Genomic DNA, 12,711 nt, shown 5'->3' on the forward strand with positions numbered 1-12,711 from the left:
CTGGAGTGCAGGATGTGCATTTTTGTGACCATTCTATTCCATTGCGTCAAGCAAGCTCAATGAATCCCAGGTTAAGTAATGGTAATTGAACCAAGGTCTGAGTCCCTCTGCCATAAATAAAGGATTGTGTATGACTGTGAAGACAGCTTGCAGCCTGAGGCTCTGGTATGATGACGCAGGTTGGATGTTTCTAGAAAAGAATGGCATGAGCCCCGGATATCTGGCTGACCTTTTATAGCACTGCTGGCAGCTGCCATTCTCTTATGTGTCATCAGGGCAATTTTTCTGAACGAACGGTATGTACACAAACCCCTGGCTTGGAGGGTTGGAGAGGGAACTGCCAGGAGGCCTAGGGAAGCTTCTGGAGCAAGGAGAAGGGGAATGTGGGGCACATTCAAAGAGCTAGTCACTAAGACTGTGATTTGAGTGTGCAGGTATGCCAGTGCAACGAAAGGTTTGTGAGATGCCCGTCTGGGTAAACATTGAAGAAGTGAGCGTTGCAGTGACTCACCAGCCAGCGTCCATGGTTGGATGGGTGGAAGAAAGACGTGATGCTGTTGAAAAGGCCACGGAGCTGTGCCTGGGCTTGTTTACTGGGGCCTCCCTGCCATCACACAAACAACAGATGCTTTATAAGATGAAAACAAAATGGATTATTCCATTAACACAACTATCATTCCATCGTGAGCCAATGCTAACTAGCGTTAGCCCAATGACTGGAGGTCTACCAGAAACAGCAGTATCCAACAGAACAGCACTACACTTATTCTAGAGTATTATTGTGTTGTGATCATTGTATTGTATGATTACTGTGAAAACATTGAAATAAACTTGAAGAGCCATAAAAAAGCATTGATTGAGCAACACTGATTGTGAAGAGTGACTGACCAGTAAAGCGGAGACCCAGAGGACCACGTGTACGACATCGTAGGCGTTTGTCAGGTATCTGGGAACCAGCATCTGACTGGTCCCCACTGGGAGGTTCAGACTCCGCAGCACTCTGGTGAAGATCTGGAATCAAAAAGGAGCAATCCATGTGAAGATGATGAATACTTTATTGTCCAGTCATCCAATTACTTTTTCTGATCAGAGGATTTCATATTTTTGTGGGATTTTAAAAATAATTTTCATCCATTTCATTACATTTGAGATCAGGGCATGTTGGGCAATAACATATAAAAACATGGTGAAAGACATGCTGCCCACCAGGAAGACCAACAGGGAACTGTGATACAGTAGTTAGAGCCACTAACAGGCTGCACTTTCAGTGACTGTCTGGTCTGCTATGACATGCACACCACAACTAAGGTCACAGGTCAAATGCAGAGGGTAAGATTTCAGCATGTTGCAAAACCACTTGACACTCCCAAATGGCTCACTTGGCCCAAACCCTTCAACGTTATGCATATCTGTATTGCGTATACCTTATAGATCAGTAAACATCAAAGTGTTAAGACCAATGGAATAGGGGCAGGGAGTGAATCGGGACCTGCTAGAAGAGACCATTGGGGTTGAGTAACGGGGTAGTTTCTATAGGCACAGCGAGACAAATGTTATTGATGGAGGAGTGTCCATACCTTGGGTATATATGGGTCCCAGTCAATGTAGCCAATGTTGTCGTTGGCCAAGCGGGCAAACAGGTTGACAAGATGCTGTGGGGAAAAAAACAAATGAATAAGGAAAACTTTAATTGAGGAATATCTAGCGAATAGTTAAATGTTCTGTCTATCAAAAAGAATGTTGGAAAATGTACTACAATAGCCTGGTTACAGATCCGTTTGTGCCAACTTGTCAAAACAGCACAAACAGATCTGGCATTCGGCTAATACTACCACACACCAGTATGTCAATCAAGTGAATGTTGTCCAACTTACCACCTCCCAACCTGGAAGGTTCTGTACTGCCACCCACAAGCTGATGAGCTCATCAAACCACAACCTGATGATCAGAAAACAAACTCTCATACATACTGAAGCATACTGCACACACATCTCATAGCTGAAGCATACTGCACACACCCACACACATCTCATAGCTGAAGCATACTGCACACACCCACACATCTCATAGCTGAAGCATACTGCACACACACACACCTCATAGCTGAAGCATACTGCACACACACACACCTCATAGCTGAAGCATACTGCACACACACATCTCATGGCTGAAGCATACTGCACACACACATCTCATAGCTGAAGCATACTGCACACAGACATCTCATAGCTGAAGCATACTGCACACAGACATCTCATAGCTGAAGCATACTGCACACACAACACATCTCAACTGTGGCATTAAAATTGAAATGGTGATTTAAATCCAAGGTTTGGGATGTCGTAAGGTTGAAATATTCCAGAAACGTTCCTGTAATCAGAAGGGAAAAAGCTGGAAGGGAATCCCTCAACTGGGATTTCTGAAAAACCTGTGCACTTTGGGAGTTTCTGTAATTATGCCACCCTATGGGGAGGTGGCAGAGGTGTGTGTTCTCACTTGAAGCCCTTGTGGTGCAGCTCTGGGGGTAGGGTGGTGGGGAGGAAGAGCTCTAAGTATCCTATTGCTCTCTGCATGGTCACGTCAAATGGACAGAGCAGTGGACGCCACTCCTCCAACATCTCCTGGGTGGCCGACTCTGGAAAATACCTGAAGAATCAAATAAAATAAAATATCACAAAGGCCTGTATTTATAGTGCCATCACAAAGGCCTGTATTTATAGTGCCATCATAAAGGCCTGTATTTATAGTGCCATCATAAAGGCCTGTATCTATAGTGCCATCATAAAGGCCTGTATCTATAGTGCCATCATAAAGGCCTGTATCTATAGTGCCATCATAAAGGCCTGTATCTATAGTGCCATCATAAAGGCCTGTATCTATAGTGCCATCGTAAAGGCCTGTATCTATAGTGCCATCGTAAAGGCCTGTATCTATAGTGCCATCGTAAAGGCCTGTATCTATAGTGCCATCGTAAAGGCCTGTATCTATAGTGCCATCGTAAAGGCCTGTATCTATAGTGCCATCGTAAAGGCCTGTATCTATAGTGCCATCGTAAAGGCCTGTATCTATAGTGCCATCATAAAGGCCTGTATCTATAGTGCCATAATAAAGGCCTGTATCTATAGTGCCATCATAAAGGCCTGTATCTATAGTGCCATCATAAAGGCCTGTATCTATAGTGCCATCATAAAGGCCTGTATCAATAGTGCCATCATAAAGGCCTGTATTTATAGTGCCATCATAAAGGCCTGTATTTACAGTGCCATCATAAAGGCCTGTATTTACAGTGCCATCATAAAGGCCTGTATCTATAGTGCCATCGTAAAGGCCTGTATCTATAGTGCCATCGTAAAGGCCTGTATCTATAGTGCCATCATAAAGGCCTGTATTTATAGTGCCATCATAAAGGCCTGTATTTATAGTGCCATCATAAAGGCCTGTATCTATAGTGCCATCATAAAGGCCTGTATTTATAGTGCCATCATAAAGGCCTGTATTTATAGTGCCATCATAAAGGCCTGTATTTATAGTGCCATCATAAAGGCCTGTATTTATAGTGCCATCATAAAGGCCTGTAGTTTGGTGTGGTGTATATCAGCCATAATACTACAAGCATCTAAAATGAGCATGATAAAGCTGTTTAACCCCTCGCCAAGTACAAACAATGTGTGATGTGCATATGGAATTCATCATATAAATAATTTATGTACTATTTTATAAATAATTGACGACAAAGCATCCTACTCCTAGACATGCAAAGAGCAATGCTGCACATAGGCCTTGACCATGGCCACAAACCATTGGTTGCCTGACAGAAATAGATTAATTATATTATAATTTCTAGTTTCGCAGCTATGGCAATGGAATCAAATAAAATGTGTATATGAAACAATGGCAGTTAAGCTGGCGTTTGCTGATATAAAAAAGCATCAGTATTAGCTAATGTAATCAGATCGTGAGCAGGTTTGTGTGAACACAACAGCATCAGCACTTGGACCGCAGAAGAACAGTTTTGCATGGCTTAAACGGAGCTATAGGCCAACAACTGCAGTTCTTTCTACCTAAACATTCCAATTCAATTGAATGGCCAGAAAACCCCAAATAACAATATGTACTACTATCCAATTCCCTTCTCATGTCCTTCCCATCGCTTTGCAGTTGCAATTGAACTTCATTAAACTCCTTAACAGGCCTTGCATTAGGCCACTCTGCTGCTGAGTGCTCCTGGCCCCAAAGGGCTTTATCTCTCTCTCTCCTCTACCTCTCTCTCGGGCCCTACTTCACTGCTGCTGATTACGACTAGCCCCAAAGGGCTCTCTCTCCTTCACCCCTCTCTCAATCCCTACTTCTCTGCTCACAGTAACAGGAAACTCTACGAGGCCAAAATTAGATTGGATAATAGGATTAAGTATCAGTCACTACAGAAGCAAGTAACCTAGGGACTCGACTGAGTGACAGCTTCTTGACACTTGCACGCGCGCACACATACACACACACAAATCTCTGCCACCCTGCCTGTGAGTGGTTACAATAGTCCCTGTGTACAGGGAAGCGAAGGTTACCTGCCTAAATGACTAACGCCCGGTAGCACTCACGTCTGTAGCCATGAAGTGTTTTGAAAGGCTGGTCATGGCTCACATCAACAGCATCATCCCAGATACCCTAGACCCACTCCAAATTGCATACCGCCCCAACAGATCCACAGATGACGCAGTCTCAATTGCACTCCACACTGCCCTTTCCCACCTGGACAAAAGGAATACCTATGGGAGAATGCTGTTCATCGACTACAGCTCAGCGTTCAACACCAGTGTCCACAAAGCTCATCACTAAGCTAAGGACTCTGGGACTAAACACCTCCCTCCTCAACTGGATCCTGGACTTCCTGAGGGTAGGCAACAACACGTATGCCATGCTGATCCTCAACACTGGTGCCCCTCAGGGGTGCGTGCTTAGTCCCGTCCTGTACTCCCTGTTTACACACGACTGCGACTCCAACACCATCATTAAGTTTACTGACGACACAACAGTGGTGTGCCTGATCACCAACAATGATGAGACAGCCTATAGGGAGGAGGTCAGAGACCTGGCAGTGTGGTGCCAGGACAACAACCTCTGCCTCAATGTGAACAAGACAAAGGAGCTAATTGTGGACTAAAGGAAAAGGCAGGCCTAACAGGCCCCCATTAACATCGATAGGGCTGTAGTGGAGTGGGTAGAGAGCTTCAAGTTCCTTGGTGTCCACATCACCAACGAACTACCATGGTCCAAACACACCAAGACAGTTGTGAAGAGGGCACGACAACACCTTCTCCACCCCAGGAGACCGAAAAGATTTGGCATGGGTCCCCAGATCCTCAAAACGTTCTACAGCTCCACCATCGAGAGCATCCGGACCGGTTGCATCACCGCCAGGTAAGGCAACTGCTAGCATGCAACCATAAGGCGCTAGAGGGTAGTGTGTATGGCTCAGTAAATCACTGGGGCTAAGCTTCCTGCCATCCAGGACCTATATACTAGGCGGTGTCAGAGGAAAGCCCCCCCAAAAATTGTCAAAAAATTCCAGTCACCCAAGTCATAGACTGTTCTCTCTGCTACCGCACAGCAAGCAGTACCGGAGCACCAAGTCTAGGACCAAAAGGCTCCTTAATAGCTTCAACCCCCAAGCCATAAGACCACTGAACAATTAATAAAATGGCCACCAAACTATTTACATAGACAACACCCCCCACCCCCTTTGTTTTTACACTCCTGCTACTTGCTGTTTATTATCTATGCATGGGCGGCAGTGTAGCCTAGTGGTGTGTTGGACTAGGAACCGAAAGGTTGCAAGTTCAAATCCCCGAGCTGACAAGATACAAATCTGTCATTCTGCCCCTGAACAGGCATTTAACCCACTGTTCCTAGGCCATCATTGAAAATAAGAATTTGTTCTTAACTGACTTGCCTAGTTAAATAAAGGTTTTTTAAAAAACAATTTAATGGTCACTTCAACCCTACCTACATGTACAAATTACCTCGGTACCTCCAGTATATAGCCTCGTTATTTTATTGTGTTAATTTATATTATTTTTTACTTTTGTTTATTTGGTAAATATTTTCATAACTTTTTCTTGAACTGCATTGTTGGTTAAGGGCTTACATTTCAGTCATAAACATCAGAATGCAAAATATATCCTTGCCTGGCATCCAGGGATGGAGCTAGCTAGCACCCCTTTTTCCTCCCAAATTTTGTGGAATCCAATTGGTAGTTACTGTCTTCTCATCGCTGCAACTCCTGTGCGAACCCGGGAGAGGCGAAGGTCAAGAGACATGTGTCCTCCGAAACACAACCGCGCTGCTTCTTGACACAATGCCCACTTAACCCGGAAGCCAGCCGCACCAATGTGTCGGAGGAAAGGCCGTACACTTGGCCTGGACCGGCACAGTGTGCGATGGGACAAGGACATCCCTGCCGGCCAAACCCTCCACTAATCTGGACGACGCTGGGCCAATTGTGCGCCGCCCAATGGGTCTACCGGTCGCGGCCGGCTGCGACAGAGCCTGGACTCAAACCCAGAGTCTCTAGTGGCACAGGTATCACTGCGATGCAATGTCTTAGACCACACGGGAGTTCTAGCTAGCATGACCTTGACAAATTGTCAGTCAGCAGACCTAGGCTCAGTCCCAAAAAGGAGGTTTCTTACTGACAGTTCAGTTTCACAGAATGTCTCTTATTTAATTCAGAATAGTCCCTTGGCTTGGTGTGCATCTCTACTTCATTCAATAGCAGGAGTTCTGAAGTAAGAACAGATGGATAACAGGCCATGTTGTAATGATACAATAACTCTTCAGATGATACACCAGTGTTCACCAAAAGTGTCCCAAGAGTAAATGCAACAATGAGCTTAGCAACTGAATTCTTTAAAAAGACATACAGTATATTTCATATAGGGGTTTAAAAATATATACTTACGGTCTGCAGCTTTTCACAAGTGTTTTCAGAACATTTTCCACCGAGCTGGGGGAGAAAGAGAAAAGACGAGAGAGAGAGAGAGAGAGAGAGAGAGAGAGAGAGAGAGAGAGAGAGAGAGAGAGAGAGAGAGAGAGAGAGAGAGAGAGGAACGAGAGAGAGAGAGAGAGAGAGAGAGAGAGAGGAACGAGAGAGAGAGAGAGAGGAACGAGAGAGAGAGAGAGGAACGAGAGAGAGAGAGGAACGAGAGAGAGAGAGAGGAACGAGAGAGAGAGAGAACGAGAGAGAGAGAGAACGAGAGAGAGAGAGAACGAGAGAGAGAGAGAGAGGAACGAGAGAGAGAGAGAGAGGAACGAGAGAGAGAGAGAGAGAGAGAGAGAGAAACGAGAGAGAGAGAGAGAGAGAGAGAGAGAAACGAGAGAGAGAGGAACGAGAGAGAGAGAGAGAGAGAGAGAGAGAGAGAGAGAGAGAGAGAGAGAGAGAGAGAGAGAGAGAAGAGGAACGAGAGAGAGAAGAGGAACGAGAGAGAGAAGAGGAATGAGAGAGATAGAAGAGGAACAAAGAGAGAGAGACACATCAGAACTGACAGAGGTGGCTGTTGATGAAACAACGAGCACGCTGAACACACCAATGCAATTATGATGAGGTTGACTGACTGCATGCAGGTACAGCCAAATCACTCACATTGAAATTCCACATTTAGTACATGCTCGTCAAAAGCAGTGCCTGAAATGTAATGAGAAAGGTGCTGGCTTGGGTACTCACTTGAGCTGTGGGGCTCATTTTAAGATACAGCAGTGTTCATATTTTAGAGTGAGTACTCTGAAAGAGTGGTCTGTAATCAAGCAGTAGAGAGACAAGTGTCTGGACTGGCACAACTCAAGCACTGATCAAAAGTAAGGGATGTGAGGACCATGTGTGTACATAGAAACAGTAAGGAAATTAGGGACATACAAACTGGAATAGCGTGACAAAAGCACTATAGAAACATAAACAGAACTAAAGTCAATGACTACAACAATGGGACTATTCCAGGGCCGTTCTACTCTTGTCCTGGGTGGCCCTGGGCCAGCAGTGTAACAGTAGAACATGAATGGTAAATCATTTAACAGATGTACTCTGTTCATTCACAATCATCAGAATGGGGCTTTTTTATTGGGATTAGTGTATTGTCTTGGAGAGAAAATGACTGGGACTGAGGCTTTATGCAAATAGTCAGTCTAGCCATTAATACTTGTAATGAACGCTGATCTTGAGGGTGTTAAATGGAGGGTGCCTTTTGTTTTAGGCTTTTTAAATCACCTAGCCTGACTAAACAGTAAACATATCTGGGCTGTACTCAGGGCATGCAAAGAAAAAAAACAGAAATTAACATTTCTTATTGGACAACTTCAAGTAGTCCCTCCCATATGGGTGTTTCTTAATGGACAACTTCAAGTAGCCCCTCCCATTCAGTCCATTTTCTTCCGTTTGCTGCCTAAATAATACAACCAACACCAGGCTACACTGTAGTATTGCTGACTGCTGTTACAGGCTTTGGTTTGGTAACGGTTGGGCCTATTTCTGAATGTTACCATCATTATGAACAGCTTGAAAAGGTTGGTCACTCAACTCAGTGTCATATAAGTGTCAAAAGATTTATCTGAGACCAATATAACCGCAGCCGTTGAGCTCAAACACCCTCAATCCCCCTGCCTTCACACCAATCACACACCCTGAGCTCAAACACCCTCAATCTAATTGCCTTCCCGCCACTCACACACCCTCAATCCCCCTGCCTTCCCGCCACTCACACACCCTCAATCCCCCTGCCTTGCCCCCACTCACACACCCTCAATCCCCCTGCCTTGCCCCCACTCACACACCCTCAATCCCCCTGCCTTGCCCCCACTCACACACCCTCAATCCCCCTGCCTTGCCCCCACTCACACACCCTGAGTTCAAACACCCTCAATCCCCCTGCCTTCCCGCCACTCACACCCTCAATCCCCCTGCCTTCCCGCCACTCACACACCCTCAATCCCCCTGCCTTCCCGCCACTCACACACCCTGAGTTCAAACACCCTCAATCCCCCTGCCTTCCAGCCACTCACACAACCTGAGCTCAAACACCCTCAAACCTCCTGCCATCACTCACACACCCTCAAACCTCCTGCCATCACTCACACACCCTCAAACCTCCTGCCATCACTCACACACCCTCAAACCTCCTGCCATCACTCACACACCCTCAATCCCCCTGCCTTCCCACCACTCACACACCCTGAGCTCAAACACCCTCAAACCTCCTACCATCACTCACACACCCTGAGCTCAAACACCCTCAAACCTCCTACCATCACTAACACACCCTGCCTTTCCACCACTCACACACCCTGAGCTCAAACACCCTCAAACCTCCTACCATCACCCACACACCCTGAGCTCAAACACCCTCAAACCTCCTGCCATCACTCACACACCCTGAGCTCAAACACCCTCAAACCTCCTACCATCACCCACACACCCTGAGCTCAAACACCCTCAAACCTCCTGCCATCACTCACACACCCTGAGCTCAAACACCCTCAAACCTCCTACCATCACTCAAACACCCTGCCTTTCCACCACTCACACACCGACCTCAGTCATGCGTTGTAACTGCCTCGTATATCCCATTCAACCACGCGCTAAACTCAAACTTGTTCAAGTCTCTTTCAAATCAACCGTACTGCATTGCTTAAATTCAATAGACTAATGGGAACTATACAGATGAGCGACTTCTGCCAAGGGCTCCTGGCTTTTCAACTCAGGGCTTGAGTGAGTTGGGGTGCGTCCCAATAGCCCAATCTCTTTTTTTCTCCAGAAATGTGCACTTGTTCACAAATGTTTATACATTTGTACAGCGTAGTGAAAGAGTGCACACCTCAGGTGGAAGGAGAGATTTTTGGGACCCAACTATAGTTCTCTTATAGGTCTACTTCCCACAGACCGACCACACTGACAATCCCCAAACTCATGCTCTGAATTACAAATACAAAGTAGCATGACCAGAACACCAACAGCTCCAACACTCAACCCTGGGGAACCACAAACCCAATGACCTTTAGAATACTTGGGTGAAACATGTGATAATCACCCCCATCTTATACCAGTATACCAGGAGGAACAAGATACAAGAGCTTCAAACTACCCTTTACCATGACTCTCACTCAGAAATATGGGACAACAGTTGTGGCACAAAAGAGCACAGATCAGTGCAAAGAAACCAGGTCAAATGTATTATCTGGCAGCGTGATTTAGGCCAAATTTGAAACTTTTTCTCTAACAATGTGCATTATAAGGAAGCATTTTCTTTGTTGTTGCACAAATCTGTGATTTTCAGCATCACGAAAAAGTTGTTCATCATGGCCGTTTTTAAACAGGTGAATTCAGAATGTGCTCTTGTAAAACAATTCTAGTGGCCTACTCTAGTGGGTACTGCTGCAAAACCTCTTGACCTGCTTTGTCAGCACTAACCACCAAATCATATGGGACTTGACAAAGAATGGGTATGGGGGATATAGAGTCCAGTTAGATGCAGTGCGACAGTCTCCAATATGAGTGAAATGTTAACATTGCTTTTTGGTTTTAGGTTGATTTGTAGTTGATTCTATGTCAAACCAGCTGCGTGGGGGTGTCCAGTGTGCTTTTTGGTTTTCAACATGCAACATAGACAAATAAAAACCAAAGAGTGCCTGAATAAAAGGATGAAATACATTTTATTTTTTATCACAAAAGAGAAGCGTTGTCCTTACCACCTCTGAAACAATTTTATCATTACGTGTTTAGAGGAAGCACGAGGCCGTAGAGAACTGAATGTGAGAGAAAACAAAGGCATAAAAACACATTCAGATTCACACTATGAAAAGCCAATCCATTTCAATATCAAATTCTAACACCTTTTTTTGTACCACAGCGTCATTACACATTTTCTCATTTGTTTTGTTTTTTCACTGCTCCTTTATTCATATCATAGTATCAATAAACCGGGTAACTTGCTTCCCTTTGTGAAAGCCCATTATGTGCTAGCAAGGCTTTGTTGTAACACAATGTTTCCATAGCACTATACAAGAGCACCTCGCACTGCTTGCTGGGAGAAAAGGGGTGGGATGGGGGTCCTTGGCTATATGCAACCTGGGGGTGTGTTGGTACAGATTTGACAACTTTCAGAAATGAGCCTAGCCTACAAAAATGGGCAGGGATAACAATCTTTGCATGTAAAGGCATCAGCATTACTTCCCAGCCAAAACAGTCTGGAAGAGGTTGTGCATATATTATCATAACATTGTGACGTTTTTGTTAGTTTTGGACTTTGATCAATTGTTTTTTCAAGCGAATGTCTTAAGGGAGTCCGCGAGCTACTCGTTTGGGTCGCCCAGACAGCTTCGGCTAGCAGCCAGCCAAACTGAAGCATGCTGACGCCTTATGAAAGGATGCAACAAGGAGGCAAAGGGAAACTGAATGAACGGTGTTGAACTGTATTAGCCAGAACCGTGGCAGTAGGCAGTACAAACAAACCTCCAACGGATTCACTGACACAAAGACAGCTACATTTCACAATAAATTCATGTATACCACCACTAGAGATTAGGAAGTGAGCTCCGTAACAAACACAAAGGTAGAAGCGGGGCCCCACCACCTTCCTGCTTATAGAGGGAGGGCTCAAAATGGGAAGAACCTATAATGGATGGGTTGGTAGAAGCGGGGCCCCACCACCTTCCTGCTTATAGAGGGAGGGCTCAAAATGGGAAGAACCTATAATGGATGGGTTGGTTTCAATATGTGGAGTTCTTTAAAAAAAGACAGCTTGTTTTTAACCATTCTGGTAAAAGAGAAGAGGGACATACTTGGGGAACCAGTTGAGGCCCAGGTGTTCTGTCTTTGAGTAGAGGATCCTGTCTTGCAGCTCGTACAGTGGTCTCCAAGGCAACTCCAGGTCCTCACGCGACAGCAACTCTGTTTTTCTGTTAGAAATAGAGTAGGTGGGGTAAAATATGTTAAAGACTTAATTGAAAAAATCATGTAACCCTTGCCTCAAAAAGCTTCACGCAATTATGTGGTCAGAGGGTTCAATTTATGGAGAGTATTTCAACTCTGAAACATGAGTCACACTCAAGCTTCTCATACAATTAGGAGAGAAACAATAGACCCGAAAGAAGAAGATTTTTTATTTATTTCACCAAGTTCTCATTTGCAACTGTGACCTGGCCAAGATAAAGCATAGCAATTCGACATACAACACAGAGTTACACATGGAATAAATAGTGGGTGCTGCTATGGTCAATAATACAGTAGAACAAAAGAAAACAAAAAGTCTATATACAGTGAGTGCAAATGAGGTAAGATAAGGGCGCTACGGCAATAAATAGGCCATGGTGGAGAAGTAATTACAATATAGCAATTAAACACTGGAATGGTAGATGTGCAGAAGATGAATGTGCAAGTAGAGATACTGGGGTGCAAAGGAGCAAGATAAATAAATAAATACTGTATGGGGATGAGGTAGGTAGATAGTACAGGTGCAGTGTAAATTCATAAAAAATCATACATTTATCGGTCATAGTTGAAGTGTACCTATGATGAAAATTACAGGCCTCTCTCATATTTTTAAGTGGGAGAACTTGCACAATTGGTGGCTGACTAAATACTTTTTTGCCCCACTGTACCTGCTGGAGTGTGTGCTACGAGTGGGTGCTGCTATCGTGACTAGTGAGCTGAGATAAGGCGGGGCTTTACCT

The 12,711-nt window shown here is 44.9% G+C and overlaps 1 pseudogene; it reads right to left on the reverse strand.

Annotated features, from left to right (window-relative positions):
- Positions 1–12,711, reverse strand: part of LOC124038649 — a 99,083-nt pseudogene that overhangs the window by 74,040 nt on the left and 12,332 nt on the right.

The sequence above is a fragment of the Oncorhynchus gorbuscha genome, linkage group LG06 (genome assembly GCF_021184085.1).
Source record: "Oncorhynchus gorbuscha isolate QuinsamMale2020 ecotype Even-year linkage group LG06, OgorEven_v1.0, whole genome shotgun sequence".
In the NCBI taxonomy this organism is placed as follows: domain Eukaryota; kingdom Metazoa; phylum Chordata; class Actinopteri; order Salmoniformes; family Salmonidae; genus Oncorhynchus; species Oncorhynchus gorbuscha.